The sequence below is a fragment of the Artemia sp. Qi Xiang Cuo genome, chromosome 20, assembly GCF_049724085.1.
Source record: "Artemia sp. Qi Xiang Cuo chromosome 20, ASM4972408v1, whole genome shotgun sequence".
Classification (NCBI taxonomy): domain Eukaryota; kingdom Metazoa; phylum Arthropoda; class Branchiopoda; order Anostraca; family Artemiidae; genus Artemia; species Artemia sp. Qi Xiang Cuo.
In genome coordinates, this window is record NC_142813.1 from 16,277,939 (window position 1) to 16,304,578 (window position 26,640).

Below are 26,640 nucleotides of genomic sequence, written 5' to 3' on the forward strand. Positions count from 1 at the left end.
TCATTCCCCCAAACACATCCAATCAAACTTTTGAGATATCCATTTTGTTCAGCATAGTTGATTTCTAGATAGAAAATGTGTTTTTGAGGAGGACACTCCCCGATAACCCTCAGGGTAAAGGTTTTAAGTTATGCCCTGGGGGCATATAAGTTTTTTTTATAGAAGGCATTGTCGTAGAAATTTCAAAAAAGGCTCATTCGATTGGAAATTTGAAGGGCTAGTGCCCTTTCTAATAGTCGAAAGGGATTGGAGGTCAACTAGTCCCTCCCCACGCCCATCTTTCCCCCAAGCACCTGCAATCAAAATTGTGAGATAGCCATTTTGTTCAACGTAGTTGATTTCCAGATAGAAAATATGTTTTTTAGAAGGACACTCCCCCACAACCCTCAGGGCAAGGGTTTTAAGTTATGCCCAGGGGGCATATAAGGGTTTTATAGAAGGTGTTGTCGTAGAAACTTCAAAACAGGCTCATTCGATTGGAAATTCAAAGGGCTAGTGACCTTTTTAAAAGTCGTAACTGATTGGAGGGCAACTAGCCCCCCCCCACGCCCATAATTCCCCCAAACACATCCAATCAAAATTTTGAGATAGCCATTTTGTTCAGCATAGTTGATTTCCCGATAGACAATATGTTTTTGAGGAGGACACTCCCCCAAAACACTCAGGGCAAAGGTTTTAAGTTATGACCTGGGGGCATGTAAGGTTTTTATAGAAGGCGTTGTCTTAGAAACTTCAAAACAGGCTCATTCGATTGGGAATTCAAAGGGCTTCCCAAGGCCAGAACAATATTTGCACTTTACTGAAAAAATACAATGAATGTGCATTGTCAGTTTAATATATATATACTGATATTTAGTAATCAAAATGTTAATATTATTTGATTTATTAAAGTTATAATAGTAAAAACATTTATATTTTTTCAGTAAAGTGCAAACACTGTTCTGGCCTTGGGAAGCCATAGGTCTTTTGCGCCCAACTTATGTTAATTTCTGCTCGCTTTGAGTTTGACTCGGTTATTTATTGTATTTTCTGTTTGTTTTTGGTCTCATTTATTTATCGATGTTGATTTGTGGTAGTTTCGAGCTTGGTAGATTATTTGATTTTATTTTTGCTCATTTTTTGTTTAATGGAGTTCTTTACTTTTCTTTGAAAAACTAATTTTGTGGAAAAAGTTATTTTAATTAATTACACAAAAGGCCGAAAATTAGCGCAGAGAGGGGGGTATTGAGGTGGGAGTAGCCCATGTCATATACGGAATAATTTCTGTTCATTTTAAGCTTTAATTTCACTCTTTACTAGGGAAATGGGAACTTACTGGGAGGTTGTAAAGAAAGAGGCTTTGAATATATGGGGATGGAGGAGGAGCATGCATAGCTGTGTCGACCTTAGGTGGCCCCTCTGTGGAAAATTTCCCACGAAAAATTCCACTATATAAAGTTCCTCCCATGTAGAATTCTTCCACAGGGAAATTACCTCCGGACAACTCCATCCCTGCTGCAAAATTCTTCCCCGAAAATTTTTTGCTTACAATTATGACTGAAAAATACTCCTTAGCACACTTTTATTTGAAGAAAGACTAGTTTTCATTCAGTTTCTGATTCTTTTTAAGGTCATTGGGAAATATCCCTGTGTGGAAAAAACCCCTTCCCTTGGAAAGTTTCTCCCCAAGAAATTTCCCTTGGAGAATTTCTCCTGGTGATGATTTTCCCATGGAAAATTTCTTCCGTGGAAAATCCCGCCCGTAAAGATCCCCAGAGAATTGCAACTCCGATGAAAACTTCCTCCTGACAATTCCCTCAAAGCACCTCCACATGTACAATGGGATCAACAACGAGAAAGTAAGACAAATAACACAAATTTTGTATACCAATTATGGCTAATTTTCCAAATGTAAAATTTCCCCTGAAAAGGTTAACCCCAGAAACTTCCATCCCAATGGGAAATTCTCCCCGTAGAAAATCAGTCCCCAGAAGATCTCCTGCCCCCCCCTTAGAAAATGTCTGTATACTTTCCTATAACATATACTATATTCAAACAATGGGCAAATTTTATAATTTGCGGCCCTTCCTCTAGAGGCTCTGAGAGATCAAATCATCTCCAAACACATATCTGTTGTACCTTTCAACTATACTGAACAAAGGGCTATCTAAACATTTTGATCAGACGACACTCAGGAAAAAAGGGCGTGGGATGGGAGCTTCTTGTCCTTCAATTTTTTGGTCACTTAAAAAGGACACTAGATTTATAATTTTCGTTTGAACGAGCCCTCTTGCGATATTCTAGTACCATTGGTTCGATACGATCACCCCTGGAAAAAATAACAACGACAAATAAAGATGAATCCGTGAATTCTTCTTCTGGCAAGCACTACAAAATTTCATATTTTTTTTAGATAGGAGCTTGGAACCTCTACAGTGTGGTTCTCTGATACGCTGAATCTGACGGCGTGATTTCCATTATGATTCTTTGACTTTTAGGGGGTATTTTTCACCTTTTTCGAAAATTTGGAAAATTTTTTCAGGCCCGTAGGCTTTTATGGGTAACACTAAACTTAATGAATATTATATATTTGGATGCAGCACAATCAGCTAATTCTTTTGGTACATCTGTTGATATCAAAATTAATTCCAGATCATCAAGAATCTAATTTGTTTTCTTTTGTTAACTTTTGATTTTCAGTTAGTAATACTTGATAAATAGATAGATGTTTTTGCCCGACTATTGGAAACCGGAAGCGATTGTTAACGAAAAAGGTGTCTGCTTGCCTATTATCTTGACTGTAGCGTAAAAGAAAGGAGAAATAAAATCGTTTATTGATAAAAGAATACAAACTCGTAAAGAATTTCAAGAGTATTTGCAGATAGTTGTCTTCGGGAAAGAGTAAGCAACTGCGAAAAATACACTATAAAATGTAAAAAATTAGTAGAAAGTAAGTAGTTAAGTAAATTTTGTGCTAGATAAGTAGTTTTATCACTACTTGGGTGAAAAATTACATTTTTATTACAAAAATATGTATCCAACTGGAAAATATTCTATTGTATGTTCATACATTTGCAAAATATGTCCCTTTTATATCCCAAATTTCTAAAATATGTCCCTTTTTTGCCCTATTATGTCATTGTGTCCCGGCACATAGGAATATGTCCAATTGGTAACACTGGTCAATACCAAAGTATAGTCATCTACTGAATAAGTACAGTCAAAACTCTCCAAAGGTGACCCCGCGTACCTAAGCGCCTCTAGAGGGTAAATGTTGTACTAATTAACCGCTTCGAGCCAGTAAAGTAAATCTAATACAGCTTTTACGGAACAAGTATAATCACCTACGGAACTTGTGATTTATGCGCCAGGTTCGCATAGGTATGGAATCCTCTCCGGAGACGCGGACAAAGGGTCACTTTTTTGTGTGGAGAGGATAGATTTTGTCAGTACTTGTTCTGTATATGTTTATACTTTGGTCAATACCGGTTTCTAGTTTCTACTATTCATTCTGCCAGAAACCCGGCAACCGTGATTTGAACTATTTCCGAGCTCCAAAATAGGATGCCGGCATTAACCAGATCCAATTAAGGAGCTCTTCAAAAATTGGTAATAACTCAAGAGCAATCCGTTTCTTCAGTTAAACAAGAGACTTGTCCGAAGTTTATACTTTTTCTCAAAAAACATTTCTATGAAAGATGAACCTTACACAACAATTTATTTATTCGAATTAAATCATTTTATTTACATTATTGAACATTTAATTATTTATAAAATATTTATTACAAACTTACAAAATAATCGAAAATTTTTTGTAATATATTGTGTAGCAAGTAAATAAACCTGTCAAAATGTTAACTACGAATCGTTTTCTTATCATGTTTGAGGTTCTGATCATGAGATTCTTATCATGTTCGAAGTGAATATCCCCTGGTGTTTAAATTAAAACTAACTTGTCATTGCAGCTATTAAAATCTATCCTCATTTTAAATCAAACCTAGGAGGGGAGGGGCTCTACTAAAATATATAATTTTTTAAATTTAAGAGACAAAATGTTTATTTTGTCAATATTTATGTCAATTTAGTTTATTTTCTCTACAGAAATACGAAGAAAATGAGCATTTTTAACGGATATACAAATACATAGTTTCGGAATCCAGGGGAGCTGTTTGACCCCCCCTCCCCGTTTCGAGCCACTGAGAGCAGTGGTTGCTTTATTCATTCTAGCTAATGTTAAGTAAAATGAAACGTTTTTCTAATGGAAAAAAGGGTGAAGCTTGTTCTTCTGATGTAATATATTTAAAAACAATTTTATTTTATAAAATTAATCAGAGGCAACGCTGTAGCGTTGCCTATAGTAAAGGCCATACGGCTCCAATGTTTTATGATTTATTGATTATTTTTTTCCCCAGAGGCCCTTCATATGGAAGGAGTCGTCGTAGGAACTTCAAAGGGGGCTCATTCGATTGAAAATCGAGAGTTCTAGTGCCATTTTTAATAAAATGGCGCTATAAGGTTTTTATAGAAGGTGTTGTAGAAACTTCAAAACAGGCTCATTCGATTGGAAATTCAAAGGGCTAGTGCCCTTTTTAATAGTCGAAAGTGACTGGAGGGCAACTAGCTCCCCGCCACGCCCATCATTTCCCCAAACACATCCAATTAAAATTTTGAGATAGCCATTTTTTTTCAGCGTAGCTGATTTCCACATAGAAAATATGTTTTTGAGGAGGACACTCCCCCACAACCCTCCAGGCAAGGGTTTAAAGTTATGCCCTGGGGGCATATAAGGTTTTTATAGAAGGCCGTGTCGTAGAATCTTCAAAAAAGGGTAATTCCGCTGGAAATTGGAATAGCTAGGGCTCTTTTTCATAGTCGAAAATGATTTGAAGGCAATTAACCCCCCTCTCACGCCCACCTTTCTCTCAGACATATCCAATCAAAATTTTGAGACTGACATTTTATTAAACGTAGTTTTAAGTTCTGGAAATTAGCTCTTTGAGGATGACAACTCCCCCACAGCCCTCAGCGCAAGGGTTGTAAGTTATGCCCTGGGGGCATATAAGGTTTTGTATAGACAACGTTGTCGTAGAAACTTCAGAAAGGGCTCGATTGGAAATTTAAATGGCTAGCTCCCTTTTTAATAGTCGAAAGTGATTCTAAGGCAACTGACACACCTTACACGCCCACCATTTCCCAAAACACATCCAATCGGAATTTGGATACAACCATTTTGCTCAACACATTAGATAGCTCTGGGACATATATTCTTGAATAGGGAACTCCCCCCAGAGCCTTCAGGGGCACGGGTCTTAAGTTACGGCCTGGGGGCATATATGGTTCTTATGGAAGGAATGCTTGTATAAACTTCAGAGAGGGCTAATTTGATTGGAAATTGAAAGTTATAGTTGACTTTTTAAGCGTCAAAAGATATTGGAGGGTAACCAGCTCCCGCCCCCCCCCCCAAACCCTTTTTTACCAAATGCAACCGATGAAATTTTTAAGATAGCTATTTTGTTATAAATAGTTCAAAGATCATATAACAAAAAGTCCGGTGTTGACACAACCCACCAGCGTTGTAAGTTATACACCAGCGTTGTTTAGGAGCAGACGTTGTAAGTTATGCCCTGGGGGCATATATGGGTCTTATGGAAGGGATACTCGTATTAACTTCAAAGAGGGATCATTTGATTGGAAATTGAAAGTTCTTGTTCATTTTTTAATAGTCAAAAGAGATTGGAGGGCAGCAAGCCCCCCCCCGCGCCCTTTTTTCCTCAAACCAATACGATAAGAACTTCGAGATAGCTCTTTTTTAAATAGTTCAAAGACCATATAACGAAAATTCAGGGGTCAACACAGCCCCCCAGGGCCTGAGGGCATGTGTTGTAAGTTATGCCCTTGGGGAATATATGTTTCTTATTGAAGGGATAATCGTAAAAATTCAGAGATGGCTCATTTGATTGGAAATTGAAAGTTCTAGTTAAGTTTTTTCGAGTCAAAAGAGATTGGAGGGCAACTAGCCCCCCCCCCACGCCCCTTTTCCCCCAAATGCATCCAATAAAATTTTTTAGATAGGCATTAAGTTAAATATTTCTCAAAAGTCAGATAACAAAAACTATGGTGTCATCACAACCCTCCAGGGCCCGGGGGCCGGCGTTGTAAGTTATGCCCTGGGGCATATATTGTTCGTATGAAAGGGATACTCGCATAAACTTCAGAGAGGGCTCTTTTGATTGGATATTGAAAGTTCGAGCTCACTTTTCAATAGTCAAAAGACATCCGAGAGCAGCTATCCCCCAACCCATCTGATGGAAGTTTTGAGATAGACATCTTGTTAAAAATAGTTCAAAGGTCAGATAAGAAAAAATCTGGTGTCAATAGAACCCCTCAGGGCACAGATGAAGGCGTTCTAAGTCATGCCCTAAGGACATGTATGGTTCTTATGAAAAGGATGCTCGTATAAACTTCATAGTGGGCTCATTTGATTGGAAATTGAAAGTTCTAGTTCACTTTTTAAGAGTCAAGAGAGTTAAACTAGGCCCCTTCCCCACGCTCTTTTTCCCCCAAACCCGTCCCCTACAAATTTTGAGATAGCCAGTGTTTAGGAAATTGTTCAAAAATTAGATAACAAAAACACCCGCCAGAGCCCAGGGGATAAGCGTTGTAAGCGTTGTCCTGGGGGCATATATGGTTCTTATGAAAGGGATGCTGATATAAAGTTCAGAGGAGGCTCATTTGATTGGAAATGGAAAGTTCTAGTTTAATTTTTAAGAGTCAAAAGATATCTGAGGGCAACTGGCCCCCCCACACACCGTTTTTCCCCAATTCCATCTGATAAATTTTTTATAATAGCCATTTCATTAAAAATAGTTCAAAGGTCTGATAAGAAAAATTCCTGTGTCGACGGAACCCGCCAGGGCCCGGAGGCAGGCGTTATGAGTAATGCTCTAGGGGCATATATAGTTCTTATGGAAGGGATTCTCGTATAAACTTCGAAGAGGGATAATTTGATTTGAAATTGAAAGTTCTTGTTCAATTTTTTAGACTCGAAAGAGATCGGAGGGCAACTAGCCCCCCCCCTCCTCCTCCACGCCCTAAATTCATCAAATAAAAATTTTGAGATAGACTTTGATTTTGTTAAAAATAGTTCAAAGTTCGGATAATGAAAAACTCTGGTATCGACACAGCCGCCCAGGGTCCGGGGGTAAGCGTTGGAAGGTATGCCTGGGGGCATATATGGTTGCTATGGAAGGGAATCTCGTATAAAATTTCCTAGAAGGCTTATTCGATTGGAAACTAAAAGTTTTAATGCAATTTTTAAGAGTTAAAAGTGGTCGGTGGGCCGCTAGCCCCCCCCCACTCTTCATTTATTTTTTTTCCCAGACTCCCGTCATATAGTAGGGGTTATAGAACAAACTTCAAATGGAGCTCATTCGATTGGAAATTAAGACTTCTAGTGCCCCTTTTAAGAGTCAGAAGTGACCGAGGGCCAACTGACCCCCCAAGCCTCTTTTTCTCCAAATACATCTGATAAAAATTTGAGGTAGCCATTTTGTTAAAAAAGTTGAAAGATCATATAACAAAAACACCTTTACGTATGGTCATTTCTTTAAAAATAGTTCAGAGATCAGATAAGAAAAACTCCTGTGTCAACCCCCCCCCACAAGGGCAGGGGAAGGTGTTGTAAGTATATACCGTTTGAATATTGGTAAGACAGAACCCTTTATCGAGGGAGTTAAATTCCTATTTTTATAACTAATGCTATATTATCAATAATTGCTGTTTTTGAATACCACGGAACATACTATATATGAATATCTCATCTCCAATACAAAAAAGTGATAGTAAGAGAGCAACAACACTAAAAAAGTACATTATTAAGAAAGAGTTTTTATGAAAAGAGTTGTCGTCGAAGCTTCAAAAAGGGCTGATTCAATTGGAAATTGAAATGGCTAGTGATCTCAACGCAGTTGACAGTTCTGGAAATTATGTCTTAGAGCAGGACACTCCCCCCACAGTCTTCAGGGCAAGGGTTATAAGTTATGCCCTGGGGGCATATCAGGTTTTTTTTAAAGCTTTGTCGCAGAAACTTGAAAAAGGGCTCATTCGATTGGAAATTCAAAGGGCTAGTGCCCTTTAGATAGTCAAAAGTGAATGAAGGGCAACTTACCTCCCTCTCGCGTCCCCCTTTCCCCCAAACACATCCCATTAGACTTGTTTGATAGCCATTTTGTTCAACGTCGTTGAAAATTTTGGAAATTAGGTCTTTGAGGATGATAACCCCCCGCCCCCACGACGCTCAGGGCAAGGGTTGTAAGTTTTGCCCTGGGGGCATATAAGGTTCTTACAGAAAGTTCTTGCGTAGAAACTTCAAAAACGGCTCATTCGATTGGATACCGCAATGGGTAGTGCCCTTTTAAAAAATTGAAAATAATTGGAGGGCAACCAAACCCCTCTTACGTCCACCGATTTTCAAAACACGTCCAATCAAAATGTCTTTTAGGATGACACTCCCCCCACAGCCCTCAGGGTTAAGGTTGTAAGTTAACCCTAGGGGGGGGATATAATGTTTTTATAGAAAGCATTGTCGTAAAAATTTCAAAAAGGGCTCATTCGATTGGAAATTGAGGGCAGCTAACCCCCCCCCCCCACAAACACACACACAACCACACACGCAGGCGTTGGAGCGTTCTGGTGTATTTCTAATGGAAATTTTTGAACGGCCGGTTTATCCAAAATGGCTGTAATACCACACGACATTGTTTATGGGCTTGAAGAAATCTTCGGGAGCTGGGAACTAGAACCGAAATCCATGTTTAGGGTGTATTTAAGGTGTCATTGGGAGAGATGGTTGATAAGGATTCAAAAAGGCCTATTCGTTCTCCCAGAAAAGGACTATGTAAATATAAAAAGAACAGAAATTAATTAATAAAACTTTCTCCACAAAACAAGTTTAAAAAAAAAACAGTAAAGAACTCCATTAAACCAAAATGAACAAAAATAGAATCAAATAATCTACCACGCATACAACTACCACAAATCAGTATCAATAAATAAATGAAACCCAAAACAAACAGAAATTAAAATAAACAACAGAGTCGAACTCAAAACGAGCAGAAATTAATATGAGTAGGGTTCTACACCCCTAAACTCTGACTTTCTAAAAGCCAGAATGTAATTTGTGCTTTGCTGAAAAGATTCCATCAATTAAGATTTGAAGGAATAAATATCAGCATATGTATATTAAACTGAAAATGCAGATTTTTTTCAGTAATTTTATTTCACTTTTTTTTCAGTAAAGTACAAGCTACATTCTGGCTCAAGAATCAAGATGAAGATTCAAAACCTTGCTCTGCATCTAGATGTATATCTTCTGATCGTTTTCAACAGTCATTGCTGTTGACAATGAGGGTACTTCGTGTGGTTCTAGGCGAATACCCCCCCCGCGGAAAATACCCCCCGGAAAATACCCCCCCCCCCCCGAGGAAAATACCACCCTGGAAAATACCCCCGCCGCGAAAAATACCCCACGTGGAAAATAAGGCTTTCCAAATTTAAGAATTTTATTTGAGTTTTTTATTTCCCTAAGGGGATGGAATTTTGGTACTTGTGTATTATGTGCCACTCACTCAAGTTTACGCTGTGTAAAATTCGTGAACCCACCGTTTTTTTTTTTGTTAGTTTCTTCGTTACTTTAAAAATAAATTTGCGCTATGAATTTGCACATTAGGGGGGGGGGGGTAAGCATAACGGGTCTGCATGCAAAATATGTTTGGTACAATTATTCTGCATATTAGATAGATAGACGAATAAGTGTATTTTAAAGCCAAATACTCGGCCATGAACACAGTAAAATAACATAAATTAATATAGTGAATGGGGTGTGTTTGTGTTTAACCCCCCCCCCTCAAAAAATGCCCTCCCCCACGAAAAATACCCCTCCCCATAGAAATATCCTCTGGACAATTCAATCCTGGCGAAGATTTACCCCGGACAATTACCCTTAACATCCCCACGCGTAAAATTAAAATGGTAAAGAGAAAGCAAGACATATAAATAAATTTCGTATATGAATTCTTGTAAATTCACCCAGCGTAAAATTTCTTCTTAAAATTTCATCTCTTGGATACTATTTAAATGTCTCCCAGCAGAACATTCGCCCGCCCTTCCCCATCTAGAAAATGTATACATACTTCCCTATAACGAACAAAACAAATGGCGATTTTTTTAACTTAAAAACCATTCCTCAGGGGCTGTAGGGTGTCATTTTATCTTCAAAGACATAGTTATCGATAAGCTATCTCAAAATTTTGATTGGACGATTTTGGGGAAAAGTGACGTGGGAGGGGGCCTAGTTGCCAAGGAAATTGAAAGATCTAGTGTCGTTTCAAATTGTCAAAAGTGACTAGAAGGCAACAACACCCCACCCCCTCCACGCCCATCAAACCATAAAACACTTCCACTAAGACTACTACCAATGTGTCATCTCTTCTTATAGCTTTGAGTTTACTGATACGTAGATTCAACGTGCTTAGCCAGAGTGGAGTCGGATATTAATAAAACTGCAATTTTGTTAACTGGTGGAAACCCATTTGCAAATAATATAAAAATAAGAACTATGGGTCCAGAATGCTTATATCTGAAATTAATCCTTACTTTGATTATTATTTTCTTTTCGTAAAGTCATATCTAACATCACCCTGTTGTCACTTCCCCGCCGCGTTGAGGCGACGCTGAAAGTACTTTTGATTTCGTTTGTTTTGCAAAGTATATACGTATTATTTAACAAAATACGCATTATCCAGCATAACTTCCAAATCAAAAGTAATAGCGAAGGCCCACCACCACAAATAGCAAGACACGCACTATGAAAATAAAGCCTACAACTAATAAAGACAAACTGAAAACTAAAAAGCCTATTAAATAGAAGTGGCCATATACCGAGAAAGAATTATTTTCTGACTTCAACTATAAAAAAAAGAACTGACTAAAACTGTAAAAAAAACTCAAATAAAAGTTTCAAATTTAGAAACCTTATTTTCCACAGGGGGAGGCTATTTTTCACGAGGGTATTTTCCAAGGAGGGGGTATTTTTCGCGGGGGTTACTTTCCGAAGGAGGGGTGTATTTTTCGTGAGGAGGGCATTTTTGGGGGGTTAAAAATCCCCCCCCCCATTCACTATAATCATTTTTGTTATTTTACTGTGTTTATGGCCGTATATTTGGCTTTAAAATACACTTATTTGTCCATCTATCTAATATGCAGAATAATTGTACCAAACACATTTTGCATGCAGACCCGTTATGCTTACCCCCTCCCTAATGTTCAAATCTATAGCGCAATTTTTTTTCTAAAGTAATGAAGAAACTAACAAAAAAAAAAAACCGGTGTGTTCTCGAATTTTACACAGCGTAAACTTGAGTGAGTGGCGCTTAATACACAAGTACTAAAATTCCATCCCCCTACGGAAATAAAAAAATGGGAGGGCATTTTTGGGGGGTTAAACACCCCCCCCCCTCATTCACTATATTCATTTATGCTATTTTACTGTGTTCATGGCCGTATATTTGGCTTTAAAATACACTTATTTGTCTATCTATCTAATATGCAGAATAATTGTAACAAACACATTTTGCATGCAGACCCGTTATGCTTGACCCCGCCCCCTAATTTGCAAATCTATAGCGCAAATTTATTTCTAAAGTAACGAAGAAACTAACAAAAAAAAGCGGTGTGTTCTCGAGTTTTACACAGCTTAAACTTGAGTGAGTGGCGCATAATGCACAAGTTCCAAAATTCCATCCCCCTACGGAAATTAAAAAAATAAAACTCAAATAAAATTCTCAAACTTGGAAAGCCTTATTTTCCACGGGAGGTATTATTTTTTTTTTATTTTTTTTTGGGGGGGGGGGGTATTTTCCGCGGGGGGATATTTTCCATGGGGGTATTTTCCGCGGGGGGTATTTTCTGCGGGGGTTATTTTCCGGGGAGGGGGGTGTTTTCCGGGGGGGTATTTTTCAGGGGGTATTTTCCGGGGGGGGGGATTTTCCGGAGGGGTATTTTCCGGGGGTATTTTCCGGAGGGGTATTTTCCGGGGGGGGGTATTCGCCGGGGGGGGTGTAAACACCGGCCACCACTTTGTGTAACCTTCATTGACTGTTATTTTTAGATACTTCCATTTGACGATACGCTCTGCGTTAGGGAGCCATGCCTGAACTATGAAGATTGCGTCTCAGTGCTGAAATTTGGAAATGATTCATATTTTATAGCAAGTGATACAGTTCCATTTAGACCTATTTATCCAGTCAATACCTTTGCTTGTCGATGCCCGGCAGGATTTACTGGTAAGCTATTTTCAATAAAGCGTTTAGTGACAAGTTCCAAGTTGGCGAACTTGATGACGTAAAACTTAATTTTGCACTTTATTTGCGGCGGTTTCCCCCCATGTTTTGGTTAATTTTCACAATTCCTTTCATCAAAAGTTCCATACTGTTTTGGAAAGTAGAAGAAAACTTGTTAAATACTTGGGAACATTTTACTAAAATAGTGGGAAAAAAAAAGAAATATTAGCGTCTCTCATTTTGATAAGTATTCACGTTGGTATATAGCTTTATTTCCCCCTAAATATTACCTGAGTGAGTGGTGAAGCGGAACTCTCTTCAGATATGTTTCTAATTATACAGGGTTAAGACCCAACCATGTTCAAAATAATGAACTCACTTCCAAAAAAGTGCTTCAACTAAACGTTTTAAAATTTTCCAGCATATTTCTGATGATATTCTTATAAAGGTATGTACGGTATGTATCCAAACCATGTGTCTTTGACTGGCTTAAGTTGCCTGTGGAAGCTTTATATTTATAACAAATGACTCTTAAAAAGGCAAATAGACAAAGGGAGAGGCCAGTGAGGCACTCACAGGAAAGAGGCTTTTGAACCCTCTCTCCCCGTGATCTTAAGATTCCTACGATTATTTTTCATACTTCCCTGTTAGCTAGTACACACTCGAGAATTTGTATCGCGAAGATCATACTTATTATACAACTTATATACAACTTATTATAGCGGCAATTTCAAATTTCATTTTAGCATGGAGGCCAATTGGAAACTTTTTCTTTTAAGTTGGAAAAAGGATTTTTAGAGGAAAGACTTGATGATAAAGGTTCTCCCCTTCGATAATATGTTAACTAGGATCATTAAACATATTTTAAAGTATAAATTGTTTTCTTAACATGTCTCCTTATGAGAGACCAGAATTCTGAATTTATACCCAAATTAATATTAAATTTGGATTCAGGATGCAATTCTGACTATAGAGGTAAATTTGAACTTTACCACCACCCCATCCAAAGGGCTGGGCACCAGAGTTACCAACATTTCGGTCAATGAATATGTCCCTTGAGCATCCAAAAATGTGTCCTTTTCAGCCAAATTATGTCCGTATATTTCAGAAACTAGTTTTTTACGACTTGAAAACTTTTTTCAAACTAGTCAGTTAACATCGAATATAATGAAAACGAAAAAGATTCATTTAGTACATTCGCACCATCACGCATCGATTTTTACTATAGGCGGATAATCAATACGGTTTTCACAATCTTTTTTCCTTTTTTCTTCTTTTTTTTCTCTTTTCCTCTTTTCTTTCGCTTTCATAGTATGTTTTAAAATTCCAGAAACTTACAAGTTCAAAAATTCTTTTTTGGATATATATATATATATATATATATATATATATATATATATATATATATATATATATATATATATATATATATATATCCAAAAAAGGATTTTTGAACTTGTAGGTTTCTGTTATATTTCTTCTTACTTTTAATTTCTCTCAGCATGCTCCTTTTTCCTCAATAAAAATTTTCAAGCTGAGTAGATTCACCTAATCACCCCGGGTGGTTGACTTTTGTTTTGATACTAATAGATTCCCAATCATCACAAATCCAAGTGTCATTATAGCTTCATTTTTAGTTGGTAAGATTTGATACACATAAAGCTGATTTTGTCGACCTTTAGACGCCGGAAGTGAAGTATCTGTATATGAAAATAGGTGACTGGTTGTCTGTCTCTGAGACAGACGAGCAAAATTGTAAATTGTAAAACAGACAAGCAAAAATTGTAAATTGTCATGTGTTTACGATAATTTTTTTTCCCTGAATTCATGGAAAATAAAAAAAAGTTTTGTTTACTATAAATCATGAAATTATAATAGTTTTTACTAGATTTCGGAAAATTTACTAGATCCTCTAAATTTACTAGATTTTTTTTTTTTACTAGATCTAATAGAATCCTACTGATGCTGGCAACCCTGGTTCGAAAGCACAAAAGTTATAAAAGCATGTAAACAGTAAAAACTACTTGTGAGAGCTTAAAGCAGCATTCACAAGCGCGTCTAGCTAGAATCCCATGTCTAGACACGTGTCTAGCCAGAATCCAATGTCTAGGCAACGACCGTTCACAAATAAAATTCAGTACTTAGCTAAATCTACAAATTTAGTTTCAAATTGTCATTTCTAGCCAATCAAGAGAGCTTATGCGGACAAAATTTTACAAATTGTAATCCTTATTTTTACTGTCACAAGATAATGGATGAGATAAACGAAACAATTGCCTTGGCGTGCTTTACTATTATATCTGGTATTGCATATTTGCCTAAAATGAAAAAAATGATTAATGAGAAAACCAAAATTTAATTTCAGTTTTATAATGTAAACATATATGATGAAAATAGTGCACTTGAAACATTCTGATTGGCTGTAATCGAAAATCCTAGACATTGAGTTCTAGAGTCTAGAACTCAATGTCTAAGCGCCTTGTCTAGCGTGTCTAGCCAAGCGCCGAATTTTAATTGTGAACGGTCGTTGCCAAGACATTGAATTCTGGCTAGACATGTGTCTAGACATGAGATTCTAGCTAGACACGCTTGTGAACGCCGTTTAAGGCTCATCTTCCTACGAAATGAGATACATAAAAAAAAGTACTTTTTTATGCATCTTCCTTCAAGATGCATAAAAAACTACATTTCAATGGACAAACTCTCAAACTATATTTTAATGAACAAGCTCCTTAGTTCTGTTGAACAACGCCGAAGTGTTGGACGGATATTTTTCAAGAATATTGAAAGTGTTGAACTTGGCTATCAGACACCTAAATATTTAATCCCTTTCGACTACTCAGTATTCATAAAAAGTAACGCATTATCAAAATATTTTGTTTAATGTAAAACTAAGATGAAGAAAATCAAATATTCAATATTTTTAATTCAATTTTGAATACTAAAACCTAATATATTTGAAACCTTTATGCTTCATAAATGTAGAAAATTTAATCTTTTTTAACCTGACTACTAGATACATACAATCACTCCTAGAAAAAAAATGATAATAAAACAAAAAACTTTCCGTTCAGGGGAAAAATACAGAAATTTCCAGCAGTCCGTTCAAATTTCTGATTATTTCTGATATTCGATACATTTCTGATTATGGTGGCTTCATATATCAGCTCATGGGTACTCTTACAATGCAAGCAAAACTTGACGGCATATTTTTTACCGAAAACGCCCTTATTAAGTTGTTTTCTATAGTTATACAAACTTTCTTGTGTACTAATAACTGCACTAATTACTAATACACAAATACATATTTAGGATCACCATAAAAAGCTGATTATTTAATTGAATGTTATCAAAAGTTAGGCTCTTATACTTTGGCTATTGACAAGGATCGTTATTTACTTACCATTCATTGCTATAAAGGGTATGAAGAATTTGATTATTTTTTTTTGCTCAAATCAAATCAAATAGAAAATATGGTTCTGCAAAACTATAAAGGGGTCACGCAGTCACAAATGAGAACTTACATTTTCCTTATTAAGGATCGAAATCTATTGGCAGGCAGCCAAAAACGGGGCAACACACATTTTTGCCATGGTTTATCCCTATTCTTTTTTCCTTCCTTTGGTTTCCTTATAATTACTTTTCCAGTGGTGTTATTGCCCCCCTGCCCCCCTGGCAGTGCCCATACAGGAGTCAAGCGACGTTGCAGAGCGCTAGGTAAGCTGGGTTGCCCTTCAATCAGGGGGTGACATCCCCAAAGGCATAATTACTAGACCTTTCAACAATGCTGAACAAAAGAGATGTTTACAAATTTTGATTGGATACTGGTTTTCGGAAATGATAGACGCGGGAGGGGGGGGGGCTTGTCTTCAAATCACTTTTGACTCTTATGAAAGGCTTTAAATTTCTATCAAATGAGTCCCATCTGAAGTTTATGCGACTACCCATTCCATGAAACCGTATATACCCTAGGGACATAACTTACAACCCTTATCCAGGGGTCTTAGAGGTTGCGTCATCGCTGATGGCATTATTATATGTTCTTTGGACCAATTTTAACAAAATGACCATCTTAAAATTTCTGTTGAATACATCTAAAGAAAAGAAGACGTGGGTGGAGGGGGCTGACAGGTTTGACTCTGGTCACTCCTGATTCTTAAAAATGGCACTAGAACTTCTAATTTTCAATCCAGTGAGCCCCCTCCAAAGTTTATTAAACCCACCCTTCCATATAGATCTTATATGTTAATAATGGGGAACTAGTATAACACGTAGCCTTTGCCCTGAAAGTTTTTTTTTAGGGGGGGGGGGTCATCCACAAAAATCATAAGCACTGGACCTTTCAAATATGCTGAACAAAATTTCAATATCAAAATTTTGATTGGACATGTTTGGGGAAATGACGGGCGGGGGAGGAGGCTGTCGCCCTCCAATCACTTATGACTCCTAGAAAGGGCATTAGAGGTTTTAATTTACAATCGAGCCGCTTTCAAAGTTTCAACAACAACCCTTTCTACAGTATGTGCTTTGGTCAAAAGTATAAATTAAATTGTAACCTTATCACTCTTTCATTCATTAAATGAAAAAATTGGTTTTTCTACTTAAAGTAAGGAGCAACATTAAAACTTAAAACAAAAAGAAACTATTCCTTATTAGAAGAGCTGCCCCTTCTTCAATACCCCTCTCTTCACGCTAAAATCTTTTTAAGAACTTTTAAAAAAGGTTTTGATTCAATTACAAGGCCCTTGTGTTTCAAGAATCGTTCTTAAAAAATCATAGGCAGCGCGCTAGCGCTGCCTAAGTAAAGAACGATGTGGGCAAAATAAGTTTTTTTTTGTTTGTTTTTTTCTCCATACCCAGGCACATCGTATCAAAGGAGTTGTCGTAGAAACTACAAAATGGGTTCATTCGATTGGAAATTGGAGTGGCTAGTGCTCTTTTTAATAGTAGAAAGTGATTGGAGGGCAACTAGCCCCCCCCCACGCCAATCATTCCCCCAAACACATCCAATCAAAATTTTGAGATGGCCATTTTATTCAGCGTAGTTGATTTCCAGATAGAAAATATCTTTTTGAGGAGGACACTCCCCCCCAACCCTCGGCGCAAGGGTTTTAAGTCATGCCTCGAGGGCATATAAGATCAATGTTGACACAATGTACAGTTTATTATTTTTTTTCTTTAAAAGAGGGCACTTCATATAGAAGGGGCCGTCGTAGAGACTTTCAAAGGGGCTCATTCGATTGGAAATCGTGAGTTCTAGTGCCTTTTTTAATAGTCGAAAGTGATTGGAGGGCAACTAGCCCCCCCCCTCACACCCATCATTCCCCCAAACAGATCCAATCAATATTTTGAGATAGCCATTTTGTTCAGCGTAATTGATTTCCAGATAGAAATTGTGTTTTGAGGAGGACACTCCCCCACAACCCTCAGGGCTGGGGTTTTAAGTTATGCCCAGGGGGCATATAAGGTTTTTATAGAAGGTGTTGCCGTAGAAACTTCAAAACAGGCTCATTTGATTGGAAATTCAAAGGGCTAGTGCCCTTTTTAATAGTCGAAAGTGATTGGAGGGCAACTAGCCCCCCTCACGCCCATCATTCCCCCAAACTCATCCAATCAAAATTGTGAGAAAGCCATTTTGTTCAGCGTAGTTGATTTCCAGACAAAAAATATGTTTTTGAGGGGGACACTCCCCCACAACCCTCAGGGCAAGGGTTTTAAGTTATACCCTGGGGGAATATAAGGTTTTTATCGACGGCGTTGTCGTAGAAACTTCAAAACAGGCTCATTCGATTGGATATTCAAAGGGCTAGTGCCCTTTTTAATAGTCGAAAGTTATTGGAGGGCAAATAGCCCCCCCCCCGACGCCCATCCTTCCCCCAAACAAATCCAATCAAAATTTTGAGATATCCATTTTGTTCAGCATAGTTGATTTCTAGATAGAAAATGTGTTTTTGAGGAGGACACTCCCCGATAACCCTCAGGGTAAAGGTTTTAAGTTATGCCCTGGGGGCATATAAGTTTTTTTTTATAGAAGGCATTGTCGTAGAAATTTCAAAAAAGGCTCATTCGATTGGAAATTTGAAGGGCTAGTGCCCTTTCTAATAGTCGAAAGGGATTGGAGGGCAACTAGTCCCTCCCTACGCCCATCTTTCCCCCAAACACCTGCAATCAAAATTGTGAGATAGCCATTTTGTTCAACGTAGTTGATTTCCAGATAGAAAATATGTTTTTGAGGAGGACACTCCCCCACAACCCTCAGGGCAAGGGTTTTAAGTTATGCCCAGGGGGCATATAAGGGTTTTATAGAAGGTGTTGTCGTAGAAACTTCAAAACAGGCTCATTTGATTGGAAATTCAAAGGGCTAGTGACCTTTTTAAAAGTCGTAACTGATTGGAGGGCAACTAGCCCCCCCCCACGCCCATAATTCCCCCAAACACATCCAATCAAAATTTTGAGATAGCCATTTTGTTCAGCAAAGTTGATTTCCAGATAGAAAATATGTTTTTGAGGAGGACACTCCCCCAAAACACTCAGGGCAAAGGTTTTAAGTTATGACCTGGGGGCATGTAAGGTTTTTATAGAAGGCGTTGTCTTAGAAACTTCAAAACAGGCTCATTCGATTGGGAATTCAAAGGGCTTCCCAAGGCCAGAACAATATTTGCACTTTACTGAAAAAATACAATGAATGTGCATTGTCAGTTTAATATATATATACTGATATTTAGTAATCAAAATGTTAATATTATTTGATTTATTAAAGTTATAAAAGTAAAAACATTTATATTTTTTCAGTAAAGTGCAAACACTGTTCTGGCCTTGGGAAGCCATAGGTCTTTTGCGCCCAACTTATGTTAATTTCTGCTCGTTTTCAGTTTGACTCGGTTATTTATTTTATTTTCTGTTCGTTTCGGGTTTCATTTATTTATCGATATTGATTTGTGGTAGTTTCGAGCTTGGTAGATTATTTGATTTTATTTTTACTCATTTTTGATTTAATGGAGTTCTTTACTTTTCTTTGAAAAACTAATTTTGTGGAAAAAGTTATTTTAATTAATTACACAAAAGGCCGAAAATTAGCGCAGAGAGGGGGTATTGAGGTGGGAGTAGCCCATGTCATATACGGAATAATTTCTGTTCATTTTAAGCTTTAATTTCACTCTTTACTAGGGAAATGGGAACTTACTGGGAGGTTGTAAAGAAAGAGGCTTTGAATATATGGGGATGGAGGAGGAGCATGCATAGCTGTGTCGACCTTAGGTGGCCCCTCTGTGGAAAATTTCCCACGAAAAATTCCACTATATAAAGTTCCTCCCATGTAGAATTCTTCCACAGGGAAATTCCATCCCTGCTGCAAAATTCTTCCCCGAAAATTTTTTGCTTACAATTATGACTGAAAAATACTCCTTAGCACACTTTTATTTGAAGAAAGACTAGTTTTCATTCAGTTTCTGATTCTTTTTAAGGTCATTGGGAAATATTCCTGTGTGGAAAACACCCCTTCCCTTGGAAAGTTTCTCCCCAAGAAATTTCCCTTGGGGAATTTCTCCTGGTGATGATTTTCCCATGGAAAATTTCTTCCGTGGAAAATCCCGCCCGTAAAGATCCCCAGAGAATTGCAACTCCGATGAAAACTTCCTCCTGACAATTCCCTCAAAGCACCTCCACATGTACAATGGGATCAACAACGAGAAAGTAAGACAAATAACACAAATTTTGTATACCAATTATGGCTAATTTTCCAAATGTAAAATTTCCCCTGAAAAGGTTAACCCCAGAAACTTCCATCCCAATGGGAAATTCTCCCCGTAGAAAATCAGTCCCCAGAAGATCTCCTCCCCCCCCCCTTAGAAAATGTCTGTATACTTTCCTATAACATATACTATATTCAAACAATGGGCAAATTTTATAATTTGCGGCCCTTCCTCTAGAGGCTCTGAGAGATCAAATCATCTCAAAACACATATCTGTTGTACTTTTCAACTATACTGAACAAAGGGCTAACTAAACATTTTGATCAGACGACACTCAGGAAAAAAAGGCGTGGGATGGGGGCTTCTTGTCCTTCAATTTTTTGGTCACTTAAAAAGGACACTAGATCTTATAATTTTCGTTTGAACGAGCCCTCTTGCGATATTCTAGTACCATTGGTTCGATACGATCACCCCTGGAAAAAATAACAACGACTAATAAAGACGAATCCGTGAATTCTTCTTCTGGCAAGCACTACAAAATTTCATATTTTTTTTAGATAGGAGCTTGGAACCTCTACAGTGTGGTTCTCTGATACGCTGAATCTGACGGCGTGATTTCCATTAGGATTCTTTGACTTTTAGGGGGTATTTTTCACCTTTTTCTAAAATTTAGCAAATTTTTTCAGGCCCGTAGGCTTTGATGGGTAACACTAAACTTAATGAATATTATATATTTGGATGCAGCCCAATCAGCTAATTCTTTTCGTACATCTGTTGATATCAAAATTAATTCCAGATCATCAAGAATCCAATTTATTTTCTTTTGCTAACTTTGAATTTTCAGTTAGTAACACATGATAAATAGATGGATGGTTTTGCCTGACTATTGGAAGCTGGAAGCGATTGTGAACTAAAAATGTGTCTGCTTGCCTATTGTTTTGACTGTAGGGTTAAAGCAATGAGAAATAAAATCGTTTATAGATTATAGAATACAAACTTGTAAAGAATATCAAGAGTATTTGCAGATAGTTGTCTGCGGGAAAGAGCAAGCAGCTCCGAAAAATATATTATAAAATCTAAAAAAATAGTAGAAAGTAAGTAGTTAAGTAAATTTAGTGCTAGATAAGTAGTTTTATCACTAATTTGGTGAAAAATGACATTTTTATTACAAAAATATGTATCCAACTGGAAAATATTCTATTGTATTTCATACATTTGCAAAATATGTCCCTTTTATATCCCAAATTTCTAAAATATGTCCCTTTTTTGCCCTATTATGTCATTGTGTCCCGGCACATAGGAATATGTCCAATTGGTAACACTGGTCAATACCAAAGTATAATCATCTACTGAATAAGTACAGTCAAAGCTCTCCAAAAGTGACCCCGCGTACCTCAGCGCCACTAGAGGGTAAATGTTGTACTAATTAACCGCTCCGAGCCAGTAAAGTAAATCTAATACAGCTTTTACGGAACAAGTATAATCACCTACGGAACTTGTGATTTATGCGCCAGGTTCGCATAGGTATGGAATCCTCTCCGGAGACGCGGACAAAGGGTCACTTTTTTGTGTGGAGAGGATAGATTTTGTCAGTACTTGTTCTGTATATGTTTATACTTTGGTCAATACCGGTTTCTTGTGTCTGCTATACAATCTGCCAGAAACCAGGCAACCGTGATTTGAACTATTTCCGAGCTCCAAGATAGGATACCGGCGTTAGCCAGATCCAATTAAGGAGCTCTTCAAAAAATGGTAATAACTCAAGAGCAATCCGTTTCTTCAGTTAAACAAGAGACTTGTCCGAAGTTTATACTTTTTCTCAAAAAACATTTCTATGAAAAATGAACCTTACGCAACAATTTATTTATTCGAATTAAATCATTGTATTTACATTACTGAACATTTAATTTGTTTATAAAATCTTTATTACAAACTTACAAAATAATCGAAAATTTTTTGCAATATATTGTGTAGCAATTAAATAAACCTGTCAAAATTTTCACTGCGAATCGTTTTCTTATCATGTTTGAGGTTCTTATCATGAGATTCTTATCATGTTCGAAGTGAATATCCCCTGGTGTTTAAATTAAAACTAACTTGTCATTGCAGCTATTAAAATCTATCCTCATTTTAAATCAAACCTAGGAGGGGAGGGGCTCTACTAAAATATATAATTTTTTAAATTGAAGAGACAAAATGTTTATTTTGTCAATATTTATGTCAATTTAGTTTATTTTCTCTACAGAAATACGAAGAAAATGAGCATTTTTAACGCATATACAAATACATAGTTTCGGAATCCAGGGGAGCTGTTTGACCTCCCCTCCCCCTTTCGAGCCACTGAGAGCAGTGGTTGCTTCATTCATTCTAGCTAATGTCAAGTAAAATGAAACGTTTTTCTAATAGAAAATAGGGCGAAGCTTGTTCTTCTGATGGAATATATTTAAAAACAATATAATTTTATAAAATTAATCAGAGGCAAAGCTGTAGCGTTGCCTATAGTAAAGACCATACGGCTCCAATGTTTTATTATTTATTTATTATTTTTTTCCCCAGAGGCCCTTCATGTGGAAGGAGTCGTCGTAGGAACTTCAAAGGGGGCTCATTCGATTGAAAATCGAGAGTTCTAGTGCCATTTTTAATAAAATGGCGCTATAAGGTTTTTATAGAAGGTGTTGTAGAAACTTCAAAACAGGCTCATTCGATTGGAAATTCAAAGGGCTAGTGCCCTTTTTAATAGTCAAAAGTGACTGGAGGGCAACTAGCTCCCCGCCACGCCCATCATTTCCCCAAACACATCAAATTAAAATTTTGAGATAGCCATTTTTTTCAGCGTAGCTGATTTCCACATAGAAAATATGTTTTTGAGGAGGACACTCCCCCACAACCCTCGAGGCAAGGGTTTTAAGCTATGCCCTTGGGGCATATAAGGATTTTATAGAAAAAGGGGTCGTAAAATCTTCAAAAAAGGCTCATCCCGCTGGAAATTGAAAGGGCTAGGGCCCTTTTTCATAGTCGAAAATAATTTGAGGGCAATTAACCCCCCTCTCATGCTCATCATTCTCTCAGACGTATACAATCAAATTTTTGAGACTCACATTTTAATAAACATAGTTTTAAGTTCTGGAAATTATCTCTTTGAGGATGACAACTCCCCCACAGCCCTCAGCGCAAGGATTTTAAGTTATGCCCTGGGGGCATATAAGGTTTTTGTATAGACAACGTTGTCGTAGAAACTTCAGAAAGGGCTCATTCGATTAGAAATTTAAATGACTAGCTCCCTTTTTAATAGTCGAAAGTGATTCTGAGGTAACTGATACCCCTTCCACGCTCATCATTTTCCCAAAAACATCAAATCAAAATTTTGGTATAGCCATTTTGTTCAACGTAGTTGAAAGTTCTGTAAATTATATATTTTAGCAGGAAACTCCCCCCACGGTCTTTAGGGGCAAGGGTTATAAGTTATGCCCTGTGGGCATACATGGTTCTTATGGAAGGAATGCTTGTATAAACTTCAGAGAGGGCTAATTTGATTGGAAATTGAAAGTTATAGTTGACTTTTTAAGCGTCAAAAGATATTGGAGGGTAACCAGCACCCCCCTCCCCCCAAACCCTTTTTTCTCAAATGCAACCGATAAAATTTTTAAGATAGCTATTTTGTTATAAATAGTTCAAAGATCATATAACAAAAATTCCGGTGTTGACACAACCCACCAGCGTTGTAAGTTATACACCAGCGTTGTGTAGGAGCAGGCGTTGTAAGTTATGCCCTCGGGGCAAATATGGGTCTTATGGAAGGGCTGCTCGTATTAATTTCAAAGAGGGATCATTTGATTGGAAATTGAAAGTTCTAGTTCACTTTTAAGAGTCAAAAGAGATTGGAGGGCACCTATCCCCCCCCCGCGCCCCTTTTTACGCAAACCCAACCGAGAAGAACTTTGAGATAGCTTTTTTTTAAATAGTTCAAAGAACATATAACGAAAATTCAGGGGTCAACACAGCCCCCCAGGGCCTGAGGGCATGTGTTGTAAGTTATGCCCTTGGGGAATATATGGTTCTTATTGAAGGGATACTCGTAAACAAATTCAAAGATGGGTCATTTGATTGGAAATTGAAAGTTCTATTTCAGTTTTTTAGAGTCAAAAGATACTGAAGGGCAACTAGCCCCCCCCACGCCCCTTTTCCCCCAAATGGATCCAATAAAAATATTGAGATAGCCATTAAGTTAAATATTTCTCAAAAGTCAGATAACAAAAACTAAGGTGTCATCACAACCCCCCAGGGCCTGGGGGCCGTTGTTGTAAGTTATGCCTCTGGAGCATATATTATTCGAATGAAAGGAATACTGGCATATACTTCAGAGAGGGCTCATTTGATTGGATATTGAAAGTTCAAGCTCACTTTTTGATAGTCAAAAGAGATCCGAGGGCAGCTATCCCCCAACCCATCTGATGGAAGTTTTGAGATAGACATCTTGTTAAAAATAGTTCAAAGGTCAGATAAGAAAAAATCTGGTGTCAATAGAACCCCTCAGGGCACAGGTGAAGGCGTTCTAAGTCATGCCCTAAGGACATGTATGTTTCTTATGAAAGGGATGCTCGTATAAACTTCATAGAGGGCTCATTTGATTGGAAATTGAAAGTTCTAGTTCACTTTTTAAGAGTCAAGAGAGTTAAATAGCCCCCCACGCTCTTTTCCCCCCAAACTCGTCCCCTACAAATTTTGAGATAGCCAGTGTTTTGGAAATTGTTCAAAAATTAGATAACAAAAACGTCCCCCAGAGCCCGGGAGATAGGCGTTGTAAGTGTTGTCCTGGGGGCGTATATGGTTCTTATGAAAGGGATGCTCGTATAAACTTCAGAGGAGGCTCATTTGATTGGAAATTGAAAGTTCTAGTTCAATTTTTAAGAGTCAAAAGATATCTAAGGGCAACTGGCCCCCCCACACACCGTTTTTCCCCAATTCCATCTGATAAATTTTTTATAATAGCCATTTCATTAAAAATAGTTCAATGGTCAGATAAGAAAAATTCCTGTGTCGACGGAACCCGCCAGGGCCCGGAGGCAGGCGTTATGAGTAATGCTCCCCAAACACATCTTTCCACCTTTCCCCCAAACACATCCAATTAGAATTTTTAGATAGCCATTTTGTTCAACGTCGTTGAAAGTTTTGGAAATTAGGTCTTTGAGGATGATAACCCCCCGCCCCCACAACCCTCAGGGCAAGGGCGGTAAATTATGCCCTGGGGACATATAAGGTTTTTATAGAAAGCGTTTGCGTAGAAACTTGAAAAAGGGCTTATTCGATTGCAAATTGAAATGGCTAGTGCCCTTTTTAATAGTTGAAAATGATTGGAGGGCAACTAACCCCCTCTCACGCCCACCATTTCCCCAAACACATACAATCAAAAGGTCTTTTAGGATGACACTCCCCCCACAGCCCTCAGGGTTAAGGTTGTAAGTTAACCCTGGGGGGGATATAATGTTTTTATAGAAAGCATTGTCGTAAAAATTTCAAAAAGGGCTCATTCGATTGGAAATTGAAAGGACTATTGTCCTTTTTATTAGTCGAAAGTATTCGGACGGAGACCCCCCCCCTCCACGTCCATCATTTCCCCAAACATTTCCAGTCAACATTTTTATATGGCCATTTGGTTAAACGTAGTTGAAAGGTCTGGAAATTATGTATTTGAGGATGACAATCCTTCCCCCATAGCCCTCAGGACAAGGGTTGTGAGTTATGTCCTTGGGATATATAAGGTTTTTATAGAAAGTTTTGTCGTAGAAGCTTCAAAAAGGGCTCATTTCATTGGAAATTGAAAAGACTAGTGTCTTTATTACTATTTGAAAGTGATCAAAGAGCAAATGCCCCCCCACGCCCATAATTTCTCCAAACACTTCCAATCAAAATTTTGATATATCGATTTTGTTCAGCGCGTCGGAACGGCTCTGGAAATTATGTCTGAAGATAACAAAAACCCCAGCCCTCACGGCAAGGGTTGTAAGTTATGCCCTGGGGACACATAAGGTTTTTTATAGAAAGCGTGGTCATATAAACTTCGGAGGGAGCTAATTGGATTGGTAATCAAACGCTCTAGTATTATCTGTAAGAGTCAAAGTGATCTGAGGGCAGCTACCCCCCCCCCCCACAAACACACACACAACCACACACACACACGTCATATTGTCCCGAAATGCATCTAATAGAAATTTTGAGATAGCTATTCTATTCAAAATGGTTTAAATATCATATAACAGGGCCTTTGGGGTTGAAACAATCCCCAGGAACTAGGGGCAAGGGTCGTAAGCTATACTCAGGGGGTATTTCAGGTTTTTATGGAAGGAATGGCTGTTTAACTTTAAAAGAGGCTCAGTTTTTTCCCCTGAAAAAGACTATGTCAATATAAAACGAACAGAAATTAATTAAGAAAACTTTTTCAAAAAAATAAGTTTAAAAAAAAAACAGTAAAGAACTCCATTAAACCAAAATGAACAAAAATAAAATCAAATAATCTACCAAGCATACAACTACCACAAATCAGTATCAATAAATAAATGAAACCCAAAACAAACAGAAATTAAAATAAACAACAGAGTCGAACTCAAAACGAGCAGAAATTAATATGAGTAGGG

The 26,640-nt window shown here is 37.6% G+C and overlaps 1 long non-coding RNA gene across 1 annotated transcript in view; it reads left to right on the top strand.

Moving 5' to 3' along the window:
• The window catches only part of LOC148939932 (uncharacterized), a 36,444-nt gene that overhangs the window by 6,616 nt on the left and 3,188 nt on the right, over positions 1-26,640 (top strand). Inside the window, exon 2 of the long non-coding RNA XR_016143487.1 lies at positions 12,146-12,320. This is a non-coding gene — a long non-coding RNA (uncharacterized LOC148939932). The remainder of the gene's footprint in view (positions 1-12,145; positions 12,321-26,640) is intronic.